The following is an 18,000-nucleotide window of genomic DNA, read 5'->3' on the forward strand; positions in this document are numbered from 1 at the left end:
GTATACATTGGTCAGGGGAGGCAGACATTAAATAACTATGTACAATGTTGGGTGATGATTGAGACTGACTGCAGTTTGTCGTTTTTAAAAGGATTGTAGTGCTTCTCGAATGAACTGATATTTGAGCAGAGACTGAAGGAAGTGAATGACCTGGGTGGACATCTGACAGAAGAGCTTTTCAGGCAGAGAGAACATCAAGTACAAAGGCCCTGCAGTGGTCGCAGGTGTTTGGGAAACAGTGGACAGTTTGGTGATGCTGAGAGGAAGTGAAAGGAGAGTGGTTAAGGTGACATAGGAAAGGGCCTGATACACTTGATGAGAATGTGGCTTTTCCTGTGCTGAGCTGGAGAGTCATAGAAGGTTCTTGGGCGTAGAAGGGGTGGGCTCTGACTTAGGATGGCTTCTGTGTGGACAACAGACTGTTTGTATAAAGGTGGAAGCAGGCAGAGCAGATAGCTCAGTGAAAGAGGAGAATTGAAGCGCTAGTGGAGGAGCTGGTGAGAAGTAGTCAGATTCTGAAAACAATTCACAAATAGAAACAATGGTATTTATTGATGGGTTAAATGGGCAGAGTGAAATGACGTCAAGATTTTGGTCTTGAGGAATTTGAAGAACGGAGTTTTTATTGACTAGGATGGAGTTGGAAGGAAAACTGGTGTGGGGAAAGAAAATCAGGAGCTAAGCGTTGGACATACTGAGTTTGAGACACCTCTCCGATGTCCATGTGGAGGGGGGCCAGCAGGCAGTTAGTTCTGTGCATCTGGGTTTTAAGAGAGAGGTCAGGACGACAGAACTTGGACGCCCTCAGCATAGCAATGGCGTTTCCAGTCACAGGGAGGGGTGAACTCACGTAGAGCAGCAGTGCTGCCATCTCCATCACAGGGGTGTGAAGATCACAAGTCATTGTATGGGAAATACTTTTGTGAACTGTAAAGTGCTACACACACCGGAAAGGATGAAGTGCATATATATGGGAAAGAACATAACTTTGAAGAAGAACCTGCTGGAAGAGTTAGAGTGCTAGCATGTGTGTGCAAGGAGGACCTCAGAAACCAGTTGATTGAGCCCTCTCATTTTATCCACGAGGAACTGAGGTCAGAGAAGTAAGAGTTTTGTGCAAGGACACCCAGCTGGTGAGTGGCCAAGCTGGTCCCAGAACTGAGAAGCCCTGCCTGCTGGTGCGGTGCTCTTTCCGCCACACAATGCTCCTGCTCACATTTACTGCTTTGGCTCTCTCTGAATCTGTTAACCAGGGCCAAGCAATTCTTCCCAAACAGAAATCTAATTATATCACGTTGTGCTTTCATACATGCTATTTCCTCTGCCTGGAATACTCTGCCTCCTCCCGCTTCTCTGTCTGGCGAATGCCTGCCCTGTTTCCATTTCCAGCTAGAAGGGCTCTGTGCTGTGAAGGCTTCCTTGCCCTGCCTGGTCAAGCTGCTCATCAACCCTCCACTTTGCTGTGGTTATAGCTGCCTCTTCCCCCTGCCTGCGAGGCTCTGGCTTCCTCCTCTTCCTAGGACCTCTCCACCTCCCATAGCGAGTGGCACTTAAATGTTTGGGGAGGAAGGAAGGAAGGTCTCTTCTCTCATATCAGCTCAGGACAATGGCAAAGCTGCCGTTTAGAGACACTTCAGTTCTGCTGACCTAAGTGTGCTTTTGGTTCACAGACTGACCACGACTCCTGAGGCGGGGATTTTCTTTTTTCTTTTCCATTCCTAGGCACAAGGGGCAGGTGGTTCTGGGATCAGGAAACTCTTAGGACATTAGAAGTGATTGCTGCCTTCTTTTCAATTCTCTCTTCTATCCACAGGCAGTGAATGGTGTTTGGGTGCCTTCTGCTGCAAGGTCAGGCTTGTGTTTGTGCATGGGCTATGCACAGGTGCACACACACACACACACACACACACTCCTGGGAGAGGCTACACTCTTGCTTTTCAGAAGTAGCTAGTTCTCCCAGAAAATGCCCTCAGGTGGGGTAGGAGGTAGGAGACTGCCAGTTTTGTCACCCGGGAGATGAGAATTTGGACTTACTTCTTAACCTCTTGGCACCTTAGTTCAAGGTAAGTTTGGAATTTCTAGGTCAAGAGTGAATTCTAAGAACTTCCCACCCCCTGTGTTTGCTGCTCTTTAGCATGTTTGTTTTGGATAATTCTGTATTAATTACTGTATTTACATTCTGCTTAACTAACACTGTTGCAATAGGTAGAGAATTGTTCCTAATAGAAGGAATAATTTATAGGTTATCACAAAGGTTTAAGGAAGGTGACAGGAGGTGATGGTGAGTCTGTCACAATGGGGTTAACGCTCCAGGTTTTGTTTCAAGTAAATGATTCAGAGATTCTAATGAAACTGGGCTTGCCAAACTCTAGGGGTGCCTGAAGCAGGTGGTAAGCCAGGCTAGTAAAGCAAATGTCGCTTCCTGAGGTTTGGATTCTGAAGCTCTCTTGCATTGAGAGCTCTTAAGTAGTCATTATTAATCAATACAATGCTGTAGGGTGCAATTAGGACTAATTAGCCCAGTATCCCAAGCAGCTCTGCTCCTCTGTCTGTGTCTTCTTGGGTGTTTCCGCTTCTTGGCTCCTGTTTCCCTTGAAAAAGACGGGTTGCTGGTGGGGTCTCCTCTCTTTTCTTCCTACACCAAGTCCTTCCCCCCCCCACCTACCCCCATTCATAATGTGGAGAGGGAGAGCCAAGAAGGGGCATGAAATGATGGTGGAAGGGAAGAAAGATAAAACCATCAAAACATGGTGGGAAAAGAGAGGAAGGGTGAGAGAATATGGTGAAGGATGGAGAAGATTTTTACTGCCTTTCAAGAGAGTTGCTACTGACAGAACCAGTCAGAAGGCATTTTGTCTATGCTCCCAACCAGACAAATGGGAAACTCTCCATTCCCGTTTTTGTATTAATTAAAAGGTGTCTACTCACATGTAAGGCACAGATTTACATATATATATTTAATTTTTATTGGGGAATATTGGGGAACAGTGTGTTTTTCCAGGCCCCATCAGCTCCAAGTCAAGTCTTTGTTTTCAATCTAGTTGTGGAGAGCGCAGCTCACTGGCCCATGTGGGAATCGAACCAATGACTTTGGTGTTATGAGCACTGGGCTCTAACCAACTGAGCCAATGGGGTGCTCCCAGATTTACATTTTTGCAATGACAAAAGCAGTCCCCATGATTCCATAGGAATGGGGATGGGGGAGGCAGCACTCACAACAGTGGAAGGGTCCCAGACTGGGGACTAGGAGACTTGCCCCCACCCCAGCCTGGGACTCTGGGAGAGTTGCTTCCCCTTTCTAGATCTCATTGCTCTTGTCTGTAAAACGACAGGTCTGGACTGGATGCTCTGCATTACCTCTTCCAACTTGATTTCCACCCCTAATTAAATGGATCTGCTACTGGCTGGTATGCCCTGACGCACCTATTTCCTTTTGTTTTTTCTTCTTTACATCTCTCTCCTCTGGTCCAGAGTGTGCCTTACCTTTGCAAGTTCCTCTCTATTCTGCACATATTGAGTTTCAGCATTTCTGTTGCCCTAGAAACTCTTTATTTCTGAGATCATGCACGGTTTTCCTTTTTAGAGTATCTCATAAACTCCCTGCTTAGATGTTCTCTCTCTCTCTCTCTCTCTCTCTCTCTCTCTCTCTCTCTTCATCCTGGTCAAACTGCTTCTCACCTTGGTTCAGAGTGGTGTGTGTGTGTGTGTGTGTGTGTGTGTGTGTGTGTATTGGGGGGTGTTTCTCTGAGGCTGTTACTGTCTCTACTTTATCTGGAATTTCCGTTACCCAGAATTTTGCTATGTAAAGTGCTTCACTAATTCTTCATTTTCTGGCATATTGTAGAGAGTCTTTTCGTGTTTTCCTTCTTCCAAGCTATCTGTTTTTATTTCACAGTTCTTGCTTATCTCTTAAAATCACACCTCTTCGGGCTTTAATTTTTCAGGTCCTTTGTCTTTTTCCTTCGTTCTTTCATTTTCTTTGCTTAGGTCACCTTTTTTATTTTAATACCTTTTTTGTTCAGCAGAGGGCTCCCTTTATGTCTCTTTCTCAGCTCTGGCAGCTAGGATTTGAAGCTTGCCCCTCTCTTTCCCTCCGCTTTCTTGCCATCAGAAACACTTGATATTAAACTAGTCAACAATGCAGGCTTGCTCGAAGTGATTGCGCGGAGCTTCCCTTCTCAGCTCAGAGCAGTCACCGCCTCCCAGGATCGCTAATCTCTTGGATGCCCCCCCACCCCTCAATGTTCCTGGTGTTATTTTACTCAAGGTAGCCCCTACTTGGTTTTCAAATCGGTCTGTAGGTTAGGTATTACCAACTGTAGTTTACAGCGGAGGAAACTGAGGCTTGGAGAGGTTCAGTCAAGGTCGTGCAGCTTGTAAAATTAACCCTAATCCGGCCGGTTCTGGCTTTCCAGTCCAGCCCAGCAGCCTAGCCCACTCCCTTCAACTGCAGTTTATACCGTATTTCCCCTGTGTTGTAAGCGGTTCTTTCCTCCTTCAAATACACAGGCAGGAAGATAGTCACTAGCTAACCAGGCTGGGGAATTTGGGAACGGGGGGCCCGGGTTGGGGTGGGGAAGGGAGACTATCTTCAGGCCCCAAAGGTTGGGTGGGTAGGGTTCGGGTAGGCTGACCCCGGGAGGAAGTCATGTTCGAGATGGGGGTTACCGAGGACCGTAAGGCAGGATGTGGCAAAGGGTAGCAAGTGCTCGGAGACCAGGGTCTCGAGCTCCACTGCCGACTGAGGAGCGGGATTTCTGTCCATCTTCCGGATAAGACACACTGGGCAGGCGAGGGCCCAGCATCCCGCCGAGCGGAAGACTTGGAGATGCAGGGCGCCCTCTTGCGCTCGTGCGCGCGCCTGGGGGCTGGCGGGTGATGCGCCCGCCGCGGCAGGTCTCCTCCACCCCCTCCTCCTTTTCGCTCCCTCTCCCCTCCTCTCCTCTGACTCCCAACTCCTCCCCCACCGCCTCTCTCTCCCTCTCTCCAGATGCCTAGGTCTCCGCCTACCGGCTCTCACCCGCGCACCCGGTGGGGAGCTAGTTGGAGCGCGGGGACTGCTGCAAGAGCCCAGCTCCGCGGAGCCGGGCGGGTCAGCCGCGCATCCAGCGGCTGCTGGAGATACCCAAGAGTAGTGGGCGCGGACCCAGGTCGGGACTGCACCCGAGCGCCGAGCCGAGGGCCGGGGGGCCGACTCTGCGCGGCCGCCCCATTTCCAGACCCGCGGCCCGCCCTCCTGGTTCGCCTCCATCGCTCCTGGACCCGGGAGCCACCGGGAACCGGGCACCTGCGCCCGCAGCCCGGAGGTGAGTCTCGGGAGCCTGGGGAGCTTCCCCTGCGCGGGCTGGGGCTGCAAGTTGCAAACTTCAGCAACTCAGTGGGGAGAGGCGTGGGAAGGGAGTGGGGACCCAGAAGGGCTGACAAGTTGGAATTAGATGACGAGGCTGCGGGCGGTAGGAAAGAGGGGTCCCTGGGCTTCCGCGCCGCCCTCTGCCACCTCGGCCTGGGCGCCCTCGGCACTCCGCTTTCCCGCCGCCCGCTCGCTCTGGGTCGGGCTGCACAGGGCCCTCGCATGGCCGCGGTCGGCACGTCTGGGCTACAGAAGCGATGGGGACCCGGGCCCGGGCCTGGAGGAGGGGACGGTCGAATGAAAGGCTGGGAGAGAGCAGGGAGGAGGCGCTGATACTGGCGCGGAGATGGAGGCTGAGCGAGAGCCCGCGAGTAAACCGGGTGGAGGGAGAGTGTGGGCGGCGAGGCGCGTGGGAACGCATGGCTTGCGCGCGTGTGAAATCTCGCGCTCCGGGACATCCCTGCTCCGCCGCTGCCTGTGGGGCCCCGGCCGGGATTCTTCCCCGTCCCCCTCCCGTGGCAGGGCCCTGCGGAGTCCAAACTCTGCTCTGCCAGGCCCCAGACGCAGCCGCCCCGGTGCCGGGCGTTCCCGCCTGGGCCAGTGGAGAGGGGTGCGGCGGCGGGAACCGGGACGCGAACGGTGATTTCTTGATTTATTTTTCTCATGGCAATTTGTCTTTGTGGTTGGGGCTGCCCATTTACTTTCCGCTCACGTCGTGCTGGAGCTCCAGCTCGGAGGGAGGGAGCGGGGGGCGCTCGGGCACAGGGAGGGATGGAGACTGGAGAGGGGATCTAGGACCCGAGCGGGGCGGGAGCCCAGAGGGAAGTGGGGGCTGGACCCGCGGAGGAAGAGGGCGAAGCTGAAGCGACCCGGCGGAGCGGAGCTGCGGGCCAGTGTCAGAGGGAGGGCAGAGTCGGCTCCTTAGGCTGCTGCAAACTTTAAACTACAAGGAGGAGCCACCTGAAGCGCGGTTCCTGCCTCCTCGCCATCCCCGGTGCCCAGTCCTCGGTCATTGGGCCCGCTCCGCCCCGCTGCAGTGAGCCCCCAGTTTGGATGCGGAGACGTAATCGCCGGACCGTGCCCCACCCTGCGATCCCCTCCAGGCTTTACGCGGTGGGAACGACAGCGGCGTGAGCCGGGAGGGGCTGCCCGCCCTCGGGACGCGCTCTTTCCTGGCTCTGCGGGAGCCAGCGCAACTGGGATTGGCCAGGCGGGGGTGGGGGTGGGGGGCGGTTTGAAAGCTTGCCTGCATCTAGACCCCAACACGACCCTACCTTCTTTGGCCTCACCCGCCATATTTTCCCTCCTCCCTTAGAGAATCCAATCTTCTTCCACATTTCTCAGGCACCCCCCCCCCACCCCCCACACTTGGGCCTCTTTCTTCTGCTTAGGCAGAGGCGCCTCTCTTCAGAGCCCTCCATGTCCGCCTCCCAGTCTTCCCCACCCCCACTTTCCCTCATCTTTTAGGCTATTCTTTTCCCCTCCTCCTCACCCCCTCACCCCATTTCTTCTTGACATTCAAAAGTAGCCTCTCACCTCATCTGAACCGGGATAGATGACCTTGAGGAAGGGGCAGAGGGGAACTTGAGGCTGAGAAATGGACCTCGCTAGGAAAGGGGGGACAGATTAATCTAGAAGCAGCTTGGAAAAAACCTCCAGTACCCTGCCCCAAATCTAGATTCCCAACGGAGGAGGAAGGGGGATAAAATATCAAAGAGAGAGAGTGAGTCACCCATAGGGCAGGAAGAACTGTTTTGGGAGACTGCACAGGAAGAAGGGCTGCTTCTGGCTGTGCCAGGTTGGGAAAGGTGTGTGTATGTGTGGGCGTAGGCAACTCCTTTCTGCAAATCAATAGCTACCACCACCAGTTTGGGAGGGGGTGGCAGATCTTCCATCTCTGTTCTCTTTCCAGGGAGTCATGCCAGAGCCTTCCTCCTCCAGACCTGACAACAGGCAGCATTTTCATCACTGTGGACGGCAAACACTTCTTAAGCACCTAGTGTGTGTAACGTGCTGTGCTGGGTGCTGGTAGATACAGTGCGGAGGCCCATGCACAGAGAGGCTGCTACATCCCCCAGCTTGTGTGTGTTTGGGGAGGGAGAACATGAACAGAAACATGCACAGGCAGTACAAGCCAGCAAGGGCTTAAGTGCCAAATGGTGACCTAGGGCTTAGGAGAAGACCCGGGGAAGAGAGCTTGTTGCCTCAGGTGGGACTGAGAGCTGCGCTTGCTTCTAGAGCCAGACCAGAAAGGCAGAGAAGCCAAAAGACCCAGGCTGGTTCTGTGGATTGCCACCTCTTAGCTGGATTGGAGGAATCACAGAAGCTTTTGTGTCTTGGGGTACCCTTCCTGGATTGTTCTAAAGCCCCTCTGTTAGTCACTTATGGAGGTTCAAAGCTGTAAGAGGGCTTGGAGATTGATATGTCAGGGGAGTCACAAACTGCAGTGCCTACAGAGGGCAGGCAGGTAACTGTGTGCTGACTGTTAGAGTGGCTGGCCTGGGGACAAGTTGGTGTTCAAAGGCAAACTGGTCAATTAAATGGTCCTGACAAAACCAATGTGTAGCCCTTGAGCATTCTGAACTCCTATACCTACCAATCAAGAAATTACAATTCTAAGACGTGATCGCATCTCTTTGTGTGTACATTACTATCAGGTCTCCTTGGGGATTGATTGGAACACTCCACAGGCTGGTTCTACCTCTGACCTGGTGGACTCCCCAGCTCACCCTTACTCCCAGGACCCACTAGGATTCTTCTATGAGATGATGAGTTCCTTGAGGTCGCCGAGCCATCTTGTCTTATAGAAATCTAGCATCTCACATCAATTGATACAAGGTTCCAGATGCAGAACAAGGACTGGCACTCAGGTTTCCTGCCCCTCCTCCCACCACCTCCACTCCTGGAACCCAGTGATTATAAGCCAATTTTATTCTTTACAAAAGAGAAAAAAGAAAAAAAAATCCAACCATGACTTTTTGCTTCCCCCTAATATAGTAAAGCTTTATGCAGGGATTGGATGAGAAAAGACTAGAAGCTCATCTAGCATGTTTGAGGATCCCAAGGAATATAAAGCCCTGAGCCAGTGTGGGTCTAAAAGGGAAGGGGAGCCCCTGGCAGGGGGGCAGAGGGATAGCAGACATTTATGGAGGAGCAGCCTGGCAAGGCTGATTGGTGGATGGAGTATATGTGTGCTTGGGAAGAAGATGTTGTCGGGTCCAGTAATTCTCCACATTGACCATGACATTCCTGTTTTTACTTAGTCTTGGTCGCCCTCCTATATCCCACAGGGAAAGTCAAGATAGTAACTCTGACCAATTCACTACTTCCATTGAGGACTGAGGTGATAGAATGGACACAGAAGGCCAAAGACAAGATCCTTGATTAGAAATGCTTGTCGCCATGTCATATTGCTTTAAAAGACCCAGGGCTGAGCTCGGATGCTCCACCACCCATATCCCCAGCAGTCAGATGTTCCCCAATGGTCCTAAAGTGTTAGCTTTGTCATTGCCTGAGTACGAGGTAAATGAGACCAACATTGACAATAAACTCACATGTTTTCATCTACTGAGTACCTACTATGTGCCAGACACTGCGCTAAAAGCAATGGAAACAACAGCAGACAAGACATGTCTCTGATCTCCCTGGATGTAGGTGAATCAGCATGACCAGGAGAACACAATTACTAGCGTTGCCTCAATTTCGGTAATGGAATTGACTGTCTTTTTTGTTTATTTGCTTTCCCTGGTGGGTTTGTCTAGGTGACCTGACAATTAACGTGGAGTTGCCTAAAGGACTTGGGGTCTAGGGTTTGGCGGGGAGGGCTGAGAGGGCTAGTGCCTTGTCTCTGTGGTGTGGACAGAGGCAAAGCCAGGCACCCGAAGATCTGGGAGTGAGAACTGTTGGGAGGGAGTGTTGGTTATTTATACTTCAGGATCTGAACCCCAGTGGGTCCTGGAACCATCCTTTGCCTCATCCAGTCACCTTGATTACTAGCCTATGTCTCCATCAACGGGTGACTCTGTGTGTATTGTGTACGTGTGAGTGTGTATTGCAAATAGCTACATCACGTGAATGGGCTTTCTTCACATTCAGATCTCTGTATTTGAGTTTAGCCATCACTAAGTGGGTCTCAAATTTATGACAAAGCTTAACTAACTTGGTCTGTAATGTATGACAAGAGGCCAAAGCAAGCATCTTGACTAATGGAGTTGCACTGAATTGACTGAATGAGCCTTTCTTTTACAGTGTGTGTGGGCAACCCCGGAATTTCACTAGCATAGTGCTATACTTTTGTGAACCTCCCTCTCTCCGACTTTTGGTTTAATGACAATCTGCTTCAGCTGAGGAGATGGCTCCCTGATGGGTAAGCTGGAAAGGGATCTCTGTGTATGCCATTCTCTGTCTCTGATGGAGGAATCTCCAAGACTTTCTTTCTGAAGAAATCTCCCATATAACAAACAGGCTTGAATGCCAGAAAGTGGCAGGGAAAAGTTCCAGCTGGGAGCAGAGTTCCGAAAGGGAAGGGGGGTTGGGGAGGTGGTGCTGAATGTTATGTGGCTCTGCCATGTCACTTTCCCTCCCTTCTTTAGTATTTTGCTTTCGTGAGTATAAGAGATGAAAAATAAACCTTGCAGAATGCACTCTTTAATTCTGACACTAGTCAGGGGATTACCAATAAGAAATTGCTACGCTTGGTAGCTTTGGAGTGGAACAGAAGGGAAAAAAGATGGTTTCCTATCCAATTTGCTGCTGGGCACTGGGGGAAGCTGGAGGAGGGACCACTGGGACAGAGACTGGGTTTGGGAAAGTGACCTTGAGGACATTTCCCAGCAGTTGGGCTGCTCATCCTCCCCCACTCTCTGAATTAAAACTACAGGACAAGGGTTCCATTGGGCTTTTTCCTGAGCAAATGAAAGCGTAGCCGTCAGTGCTGTGTGTGCTGAGTCCTGCCGTGACACTGCCCTCATCGATCTGCGTTTATTGAGGGTGACTTAATCAGATGTGCACCTGGAACTCATTTGAATTTGAAGTCCTGTCAGTTTTATCGGAGTATCTTTGCATTTGAACCAAGAATATCTTTGGCTGGCCTCTTCTGTGATAGGAAGAGCTGGTCCTGGAGTATGACTGGTGACCATCTGTTCTGCCAGTCCTCTGAGGATCAAATTAGAGGAGATAGGTTTAAATTCCCCAAGGAGGAGGCTGGGTTAGAACCGAGGGAGCCTTCCCCACTGGAGCGCTTCTGCCAAATTCATACTCGCACCTATGAAAATGAGGTGTCCGATGAACCCAAAGGCCCTTTCTGGCCCTCAAAGCCAGTGGTTTGAATGGAGATTTTCCAAGAGTGGCTCATTCCCTTTTTTTGTGGATTCTTTATGGGGGGTGTTTAGTCTCAGGCTAGTTTCAAGTTACCATCTAGCCCTCCTGTTGGTAACCCACCTGGTTGCCAGTCACATCGTCTTCAGAGAGTGCTTTTTCCTTTTAGCCTTCATGTGAGCCAAACATCATTTGGAAGGTACATCTGCTGTATATTGCTTTATACGTGTATGTGTGTGTGTGGGTAAATATACTGACATGCATCCACCTATAAACATAGATGCAACGCATTGCAAAGCTGTGTTATGGTTTGAGAATCCAGTATTTTGGATTATCTGTAGCTCTGTTCTTCTGCCAGAGTTGATGTGAGGCTGCCCCTGGGGAGAAAATGTCAGGGAAATGACCGGTGGAGTAACAATTTAGATCCATCTGTACTTGCCAACCCCACCGGTCCTCCTGAGTCAAAACTACCTCCATACTGCCCTGGTCATTGTCCTGAAGGCCAGTCAGGAGACCCACTTTAAGAATTACAAAAGAGCTGCAGTTGGCTCTTAATTATTCAGGAATGGATGCATCCAGTGTGTAAAGCACCCGGCCCAGGCCTCTTCTTTCCCTTCTTTTGGTGCCTTGAGTAACTCTATACCTGCAGTGAAAGTCTGGGGGAGATCTTATCATTTAATACAAACTTTTGTTTCCAGCAGCATGTTCCCTCTTGCTCCTCTTCCCGCCAGGCGCCTGGGGGAAACTCGGAGACCTCTGAGAGGCCTCATCCACCCAAAGCGGATTGCCTATAAGGGTGACACATGGCTCTGTTGGCCAGAGTGTGTTTCTGCCCAAAAGCAGGACAGAAGAGGAAAATACCACTAGCTCAGGCTTCTGCAGAGTTGGTCCCTGTAGATTTCCCAAGATCCTGGTTTCCTTCCCCTCTCCTTTTTGTTGAGCCACCTGCACTTGCAGTTTGTGGAGTCAGCTGGCCCCATCAGGAGTCTAAGTGGAGAGCCGTGTCCTTGTGGCAGAAGCTCCCAAACAGGTCAGCTCTAAGGAGCACTTCTGTGAATGTCCCCGACTAAGTGTCATTTTCCTGCATAGAGCAAGGGCCTTGGGGCCACTTGTTCCCGTTCAGCTTCTCTCTAGCTTCCAGAGTGAGTCTCCCTTCGCACACTGGGCTTCATCTAGAGAGCAAGGTCCTCTATGCAGGTAACAGGAACTTGGTCCAGCTCAACACTAAGTCACTGGCTCCGATTAGAATCACTGGAAGAGCTTTGAAAAAAATAGAGATGACCAGTCCCATCCTAGACCGTAATGAAGTCAGAATCCCTGAGGGTGGACCTGGGCATTGGTATTTTTGCAGCTTCTAACACGCAGCCAGGGTTGAGAGCCACTGTCCTAAATCTTCCCTGGGCTCCACCTGGCCTCACCCCAGTGGCAGTGCAGTCTCTTCGCCAACAGCCAGTCATTCCTGACGTTCAGATCATAGCTACTGCTTGTGGTCCTGTGGTCTGCATGTAATCACTTTCTATCATAAGCAGATTATGGGAGTTCCTTTCTTGTATCACTTCTTTGTGGTCATTTTTCTTAAAAAACATTTATAAAAGTGCTAGGTTGGTGCAAAAGTAATTGCAGTTTAAAGGGTTAAAAAAAAAAAATGACAAAACCCGCAATTACTTTTGCACCAACCTAATAATACACATTCGTTCAACATTTTTGCATATTTCCTTCTAGATATGTATACGACAAAAATTGATTGCACCGTCTGTGCTCTTTTGCAACCATCCTTTTTCATTTAATAATATATTGTGATAATTTCCCAAGTCCTAAGTATTTTTCTAAAATGGGCTTTTTAATGGCTGCCTGGTGTTCCATCACGTGGCTGTTCTGTAAGTTATTTAGTGAATCCCCTGTGGGTTGGATATGTAGTTTGTGAGTCATTTTTGTACTACGATAAATAATGCTGCAGCAGACATCCTTGTATGTAAACCTTTGTGTGAGGGATGATTTTTTTCCGCTCAAAACAAGTTGCCAGGAGTGGAGTATTTATGCTTCTTTTAACATGGACCATTTAGATGATTTTTGACTGACTTCCTATATCAATAAAAAAATTTTGCATTCAGAGCTGAGAAACAAACTTTTCACTGACCTCTTCTGCGGCTTCAAAGGGGCTGCTTCTCCCTCCCTGACCTGAAGGTCTGAATCTTTGACCTTGTGCCTAGGCTCCGCCTTCAGGTCTGTTCCACACGTCGCTGCCTTGCCCCTCAGGTGAGCTCCACTGCTCTGCTGCCCCTAACCCCCAGCGTCTTAATTTCTTCCTTCACCTTCACCTTCTTAGCCTTTTCCTCTTCGTTCCTCCAGCCCCGGAACGAACAGCACTCAGTGCCTTCAAGCTATTGTTCCATAATAACAGCTATTATTTATTGAGCTGTTACTATGTACCAGACAGCCTGCCAAATTTTGTACATGCGTTATCTCTTTTGATCCTCATGTGCCTTATATGCACGTATTATTTTTGTCTCTACTTTCCACATGAGGAAACTGAAACCTTGAGAGATAAAAACAATTTGCCCAAGGTCACAGAGCTAGTAAGTGGTAGAGCTGGGATGTAAATCCAGACTGTTTGGCTTCAGAGCCTACACATTTAACCACTACATGTACCTTTCTCAATCCTGGCCTCATGGTATTAACGAGTTGTTCACAAATACTCCATCAGCACCCCGTGGACATGTACTGTGCCTTTCTCCAGCAGAAGAAGGGCAGTTCTCACATATGAATGGCGGAAGAATGGGGATGCTATTCATCAAGGCCCCCTTTTCCTTTTCACTTCTTTGAATCTGTCCTCACCCCTTTCTCCCGGGACCCCATGCCAGAAAACATTTCTTGCCTCCTCACTGACCAGCTGCCAAGATCCCAGCATGCCTTGCAACAGAGCAGGTCCAAGTTATGACATATCCCTATGACAGCTTCTCCACCCAGTCGGAAGAATTTGGATGCTACTTTCCCAGTCTGGATTATAAAGCTGTCAGGGCGGCATGCTATAGTAATGATGGGGGGATAGGCAGCCTGACTTCTGCTGGATGTCAAATACTGTTTAAAGTGGAGAATCGGATACATTTTTGCATTCTTGTCTCTGTAACATTGTCATTGCCTAGAAGGTAAAGAAATAGCAACCGAATGGTCTTTGTGATTTGATTCTGACCATGACCAACAACTAGGTGGTCATGCGACAGTGCTCAGATGAAAGCCACCATGTCAGCCTGGTGTTAATAACAGCCAAGGAAAGAAATGACATGCCCAGAGACCTTCCCTAGACTGTAGGAAGTCTGATTTTGGGTATTATGATATGATTAGCGATTCCAAGGGGGAAGATGGTTTGTGGCAGGTGAGATTCTGAAAAATGAAGTTGCACATTTTATCCGGGACTTGGATGAAACTAGAGTAAGCGAGTTTATCAGATTTGTTGATGACAAGGCTATGACGGGCAGCTCCTATAAAAGACGGAATATTCAAAATGATCTCAACAGACTGGAATGCTGGGTGTAAACCAACAAGATGAAATTTAACGGGCAGATGGAAAGTTGCATTTAGATTGCAGAAATTAATTACTCAAGTTCACAAGGGGGTGGGGCCGCCTTGATTTGGCTGCAGATCCTGAGTAAAAGATCTGAGGGGTTTAATTGTGCGCAGACTTCATAGGCTTATAGGGCACTGAGAGAAGTGCAGTGCCCAGATTAGGTTCCCCCTGGTCATTGTTCCTCATTTCTGGGCATGGATATTAGAGGGACCCTGACCAACTCAGGTGTGTTCAGTGGAAGGCGTCCAGCATGAGGAGGGGGTTGGAAAACCCAGGCACAGAAGGTCTGGTGAAAGCAGACTGTTGAAGGAGGGAGAAAACCCTGGGGGGGGGGGGGGGTCCTGAGGGCTGACTGCAGAAGCAGCAGAACTTCCTGTAGAAGAGAACACATCAGCCTGGGAGAACTAGGAGACTCCAGGGTGGAAAATCCAGGAAGCTGGAGTTTTCAGAATGAGCATCTCCCCATCCAGGTGGGTTCTAGTGAAGCAGTCCTGGCAGGCAGTCCTGCTGCCTGAGACGCTGTTGGGGCCTCCTGCCCGGGGACACCATCAGCCCAGCTGCACACCTCTGCCTCTGTCTGGCTCTGAGTCTGGAGGATACGGCTTCCTTTCCTGATTGCTATAGAACAGTGGTTCTCAAACTGAGGTCCCTGACCAGCAGCTGCCAGCACTGCCAGAACCTGTTAGGAATGCGACAGTTCTCGGGCTGAACCCCAGACCTACTGACTCAGCAACTCCTGGGGTGGGGTCACGCAGCCTGTGCCGCAACCAGTCCTCCAGGCCATTCCGGCGCATGTTGAAGTTTGAGACACTGCTTTAGACCTCACTGGGAGGGTCCTTCTGTGGCTGGGTGCTCGTGGCGCTTCTACAACCTGCAGTCCTTTCCTGGGAAGCTGTGTAGAAACCTGGAAGGAGCGTGGGCTTGGGGATGAGACAGACTTGGGTTCAAACCCAGCTGGACTGGTTTTTGGTTGTGGGTTTTGTGTAAGTTCCTTTCCCTCTCCGTGTCTCCTTTTCGTACTGCAAAAGGAGGGAGGATGAGTTTGAGGGAGGATGAAATGAAGTAGCAGAGCTAAGGTAGATGCTCACTGCTTGTGCTGCAGGTCTTCCTGGGAAGAACCATCTCATTAGCATCGAGTTGCCTCTCCTACAGAAGCTTGTCTTCCCAAACCCCTTGGAGACAGGCCTGGCTGTAGGCTCCTTTGTATCCCTCATGGCACCCACCAGCGCGGTGCTCCCTCAAGTGAGGGATCGGTTAACTCTTGGGCTGCCAGTTCCCTCCATCCCTGGACAGTGGAGAGCCAGGGCCACTTTCCTTGCCACCCCTCATCCTCCTGGGACCCCTGTGCTTGTGAGCATGAGCAGGTTCGTCCCTCCAGTGGACTCGGCTCTTACCAAACCGAGTCTAGACTCATTGCCCTTAGCGTGCAATTTTATTTGCTAAAGCCATCAGTGAAAGGCCTTGGGGCTAAAACGCCTTGTGCTAGCCTCTCAGTTTAAATGGGAAAGAAGCCTGAGTTGCTGCTGTCGAGCCAGGTGCGGAATGGGAGTGGCCCTTTCTTGGTACTGCAGGACACTGGAGTCACCCGTACACGTTCCTACAGAGGGGTCAGCTTGTGGGGTCTTGAGTTCCTCAGAGACAGAAAGCTCATCTGCCCACAGCTGGGCCATTCAATTTTTAGTCAACAATGTCTAATAGAAAGTTCTTATATTTCTCTGAAGTCTGTGTCTCTCCCTATTGGCTTCCCCTCTTCCTCCGTTTCAGGCAAACCCAGGCATGTCCATGCCACAGCTTTTCAAACATTGGAGACCAGTTGCCTTCCACCTCTTCCTTACTTCCATTTGTCCTCCTCTGACTTATCATCATCTCTAGGCACAGGACTCTGAACGCCCTTCCACTGGCCTTAAATTGAGGACACCAGGACAAAACCCCATCCTTCAGGGGATGCTGGCCAGCACGCCCTCACCAACACAGGTACCACAGCCGCTATTAATGCAGCCTCCATTCTGCCCTGGCTATTTTTGGCAACTACTTGGCCCTGCTGACTTTTACTGATCTTACAGCCAACCAATACCCCCAGGTCTCTTTAACATAATCTGTGACTCAGCCCTATCTTCCAATTTTGACCTTGTGTTTGTACTAGTTTGCTAGGGCTGCCGTAACAAAGTGTCACAAACTGCGTGGCTTGAACAACGGGAATGTAGTGTCTCACTGTCCTGGCGGCTGGAAGTCTGAAATCAAGGTGTCGGCAGGGTTGGTTACTTCCGAGGAATATGAGGGAGAATCTGTTCCCTGCCCGTCCCCTAGTCTCTGATGGTTTACTGGCAATCTTTGGCATTCCTTGGTTTGTAGAAACACCACCCTGATCTCTGTGTTCCTCTGTGAATGGCAATCTCCCTGTGTGTTAGTCTGTGTCCGAATTTACCCCTTTGACAAGGAAACCCGGCATATTGGATCAGGGGCCCATCCTCCTCCAGTACGACCTCATCTTAACTAATGACAACTGCAGCAACCCTATTTCCAAGAAAGGTCACATTTTGAGGTACTGGGGATTAACACTTGAATGTATGAGCTTGGGAAACACAGTTCAACCCAGAACAGTGCCGTAGCGTTTTTGTTCTTATGTTTGGGACTCTGCATTTTTCCCTAATTCATTTTATCCTGTCTAAGTTCAGTCTATCTCTCTAGCTGATTGAGATATTTTGGATGTTGTGTCCGACCTCCAGTATATCTGCTGATGCCCCCAGCGGCAAGTGCTTCCCATGTTTTGGTCTAAGGGTTTGATAAGATGTTGCATGTAGTGGGCTAGGTCAGCACCTTACCATGCGCACCTGGACGTTTCCTGCCAAGGGGACTTGATCCTCTGGTAAGTGCCCCCTGGGTACTGTTGTGCGACCAGCTACACGGCCCATTAATTCTACCACCTTCTAGCTTCCTTTCTCTCGCTTGTACGCAACAGTTTCAGGAAGAGCTTGTCAGATGTTTTCAAAATCAATGGGGCCCCATTTCCCTTGTCTGCCAGTCTGGTGACCCTGTCAACAGAGGAGATGAGCTTTGCCTGACAGGACTTTATTACTGAACACACACTGTCTGCCTGTGATCTCAGCCGCCTTTCACAAGTGCCCACCACCCTTCATTTGTAGTCTCTTCAAGAAATTTTCCTCAGGCGGCACCTCGAGTTGTCCCTCTCTGTGGTTTGCAGAAACCACCTCAGACCCCTTCTGGAAGGGAGGACTGTGCGGCCTGTCTGAGGCCTCCCGGCCCCTCCAGCGCTTGCCAGGATCCTGTCAGGATTCCTGCGAGTTCCCCACAGCTGTTCTCAGCCTCATTTGCATGTTCCGGGTCCCTGGGATGTGCGGCCGGGGCCAAGTGGCTTGAACTCATTCAGAGCAGCTGGAGCTTTAGCAGTCCTTTCACCAGCCTCTGGCTTGGGCCTCCTCTCACTCTTTCCTTTACTGTGGAATCCCACGGCACGCTGGAGACAGAGCCGTAGGGCCCGCCAGAGAAGTCCCCCAAATGTGTGGACACCACGTTAGTTCCCTCTCAGCATGCTTTTCCCTTCCAGCTCCTCTCTTTCCCAAACTCCTCTCATTCCTAAAGTCTCTCCTTCTCTCCTCTCTATTCTTGCTCTTTGACTCCATGAAGGCGATTGTGTATATGAAGGTGAGGAGCATGCATCGGTCTGGACTGGCTGTGGGCGGGCACATGCATCGGGCGAGATCGGGGGCAGGGAGAGGCGCTCGGTGCTGAAGGCTTCAGATGCTTTGCT

The 18,000-nt window shown here is 50.4% G+C and overlaps 1 protein-coding gene across 3 annotated transcripts in view; it reads left to right on the top strand.

Annotated features, from left to right (window-relative positions):
* Positions 1-4,845: 4,845 nt before the first annotated feature.
* Positions 4,846-18,000, top strand: part of SEMA5B (semaphorin 5B) — a 118,497-nt gene continuing 105,342 nt past the window's right edge. The window contains exon 1 of one of the 3 annotated variants that reach the window (XM_074330886.2): positions 4,846-5,306. The gene's annotated coding sequence lies outside the window, so the exon portion shown is untranslated. Of the gene's footprint in view, positions 5,307-5,816; positions 5,990-18,000 lie in introns of those variants that run through there. The other 2 variants (XM_088793762.1, XM_074330896.2) reach the window with 2 other exon arrangements.

The sequence above is a fragment of the Rhinolophus sinicus genome, chromosome 17 (assembly GCF_057876585.1).
Source record: "Rhinolophus sinicus isolate RSI-liver-muscle chromosome 17, RSI-T2T, whole genome shotgun sequence".
Lineage (NCBI taxonomy): Eukaryota > Metazoa > Chordata > Mammalia > Chiroptera > Rhinolophidae > Rhinolophus > Rhinolophus sinicus.